This window comes from Merops nubicus, unplaced genomic scaffold (assembly GCF_000691845.1).
Source record: "Merops nubicus isolate BGI_N331 unplaced genomic scaffold, ASM69184v1 scaffold50079, whole genome shotgun sequence".
NCBI lineage: Eukaryota > Metazoa > Chordata > Aves > Coraciiformes > Meropidae > Merops > Merops nubicus.
Window position 1 is genome coordinate 11,831 of NW_008629815.1, and position 3,170 is coordinate 15,000.

A 3,170-nucleotide genomic window follows, 5' to 3' on the forward strand; every position below is an offset into this window, starting at 1 on the left:
TATGTTGTGCTAAAACTGAACTGTGATTGGAATATTTTAGTATAAAATAGATTGTGCATATTGTCTGACTTTTTTAGTACATGTAAATTTTTTAAAGATGTCCTGTATGTTAATAGGTGAAATACTCACCCTGGCAGGGGTTATATTTGAAAGGATACAGCTCTTTTTATAGATAGTAGTGATAAGATGAAGGCTAATGGATGGATAAATTTAGGTTAGAAATTAGGATAAGCTTTTCTCCTTGAGGGTGGTGAGACTCTGGAACAGGCTGCACAGGAAGGTTGTAGATGCTTCAACACTGGACGTGTTCAAGACTAGGTTGGATGGGGCTTTGAGCAACCTGGTCTAGTGGGTGGTGCCCCTGCCCATGGCAGGACAGCTGGAACTAGATCATCTTTAAGGTCCCTTCTAACTCAAACTGTTCTGTGATTCTATGATGCAATTGATATATTCCTATACTAAAATGATTTAAGAAAGTAGTAAGTTAGGAAGCACAATCTGATGTTCCTAAAACAGATATTTAGAAAAGGGTACTTTTATTTATTTCAAAAGCAACCAAGTGTATGTTAATATACCAAATCCAAGACATATTTTCTGAAATGCATTGTAATTTGTAGATTGTTTGTATGGCTAAGGACAGAAATATTCCTGGACAACGTAGGAGTGGCTGGATATGGAGGAGGAGGTGATTCTCTTTCTTCTGACTAGACAGATAATTTTGTCAAACAACCAGAGCTGTTAGTGGTGAACCAAATGAACTTTTGTGATGTCAAGTGAGAAAGCTTCTTGTTGAGAAAATCGTTCTTGTTGTGTACAGAGCATTTCCTTCTTAATTTTGTGGCTGAATTAAACCATTATTTGATTATATTACACCAATCCTTTAGGGTAATCCTATCCATATTACATTAACCTGGATTTTCATATGTTGCATGTGTAGCTATGATACTGCATGTGATACAGTGCTGCCCTAAAATTAAATGTTCTAGTTACTTCTGCAATCACACTTATGGTTATGAGAGTGTATTTCTGTACTTTCTTATGTTTCTAGGTTCTTCTCTTAAACTTACAGAAGTGCTTATGCTTAACTTGGTTAGAACTATGCACATCAGTTATGAAACCAAGCAGAAACTGGCAAATCACAGTTGTCAAAATCTCAAAAAAAAATTTCTAGTATGTCTTAATTCAGAGGAGACAGGTGAACATTTTCGATAGTATGTGGCACAAAATCATAATCATGAAACCCGTGCCATGCAGTAAAAGATTTACAGTTCTGTAGAGTTTTCCTGTGTGACTGTTTCTTTTTTACTACCCTGCATTTTTGGATTGCTAATTACAAAAAAATAAATAAAAAAACAATTAAAAAAAAAAACTACCTTGACCATATTTCACAAATATCTGAATCTGAATGTCCTGAATGTTCCCTATATTTATCACTCATTTAATACATTTTATATCTAGATCCCAAATAGAAAAGCAGATCTAAGAGTGATTTCCTTCTTTTTCTGATCGGAAAACTAAAATGGGCACCTCAGAGCTGCCAAATAGTTTGAACTACATTTAGAAATTACTTTGAGGCATCCTGACTTAAGAGTTGTCTATGCATATATACAAAAAACATTTCAGTGTCTGTGTGTATTTATATATGTTAATATGTATATAAGTATATACAGAAATTGAGATGTTTGTGTTTTCATAGGATTATTTAGTATATGGGTGGGCTAAATGTTTTTTTCAATATCCTGCTTTTATGTTATCTTTAGAATAGGTCAGCACCTAATAATTTTTTATTTTTTCCATAGAACGTCTTTTGGTTTAATGTCATTGAACTGAATGAAATTCTAAAGAAATCAAAAATTCTATATATGCTGTAAAAGAATTCAGTGCAAAATACAATATGGTATGTTACAAATTTTAATGTACATATTGTATAATTGAAAAACATAAGTGTTTCTCAACTTTGTAGTATGCTGGATTTTTGTATATTTGGTTTTGATGCTATCATAACTGAAAATACCTAAGCTAAGACTAGGAGAAGCTTATTTATAGGGCATGCACTTTATTCATAGTTAGCTTGACTTTATGATGAGGCAGTACAATGAAAATGTTGCTAATAAAATTTGAATTATATTTTGCATTGACTTGTTGCTGTGATATTAGATAGCATTTTAGTGAAAGAATTGATAGAAGTGTTATCTCTATATATATGTTCCAGAAAATCTGGATGAATGGATATTAGTAGGCTATTAAAAATGTATTTCTTGTAAGATAAAACATTAATTCAATATCATGAAAAAGTTGGTGGATTAAAAATTTGAGACTTCTTTGTGAAATGTGTATCAAAAACAAAAGCCATGAAAAAGGTGCATAAATATTGAAATTTTTATCTTAGGTATCATTCTTGTCTCATAGCAATAAGTCAACAAGCAATAAATTTGTTGACATTAAGGAGATTTTATCAGTTTGAAACTTGTTTTATCAGGAGGGCAGATAGGATTTATAGGCAAATACTGTTCATTTGAAGACATTTAGATAAGCTTTTTAAGAGGTACAAATGACATATTTTATTCTTACAAAATCTTCCACATATAAATTTTCTCTCTTGCTGCACTTCATTTTCATAGACTGAATAGTAAAACACTGTATTATATAACGACTTTCTATATCTGATGTAGATGACATGTTGAACTTTCAAGATCACATCTGATTCAAGACTAGTATTTTATCTGTGCATGCTGTACCATATTTGCTTTAGCCAAATGTTTGGAGTTTTTCTGTGGGTTTTGTGTTTCGTTGCTTGTTTGTTTTGTTTGTTTGGGTTTTTTTTTTTTTCCAATTATTGTTACACAGATGTTTTAAGGGAAGGTAAAGAATTTTAGACACGTTTTGTTTAAGAAGTTGGTTTTTCTACTTTAGCCTGGAAAAAGAAGAGTCAGATGAAAACGCTAACTTTGATACCATCTAAGATAGTCTTTCCATATGAGTATAATACTTTATTTGCTTAATCTTTTGTTCTGAAATGTACTATGCTGAAAGCAGTGTATTCTGTGGGAGAATGATAAATAGAATTATCTTATTTGGTTTTCCTTAATTCTTTGTATTGTACATTTGAAACTAATGCAGAGCACTGAAAAGTGTGATGAGCCGTACTTATTTTTAAAATATTATTTTAA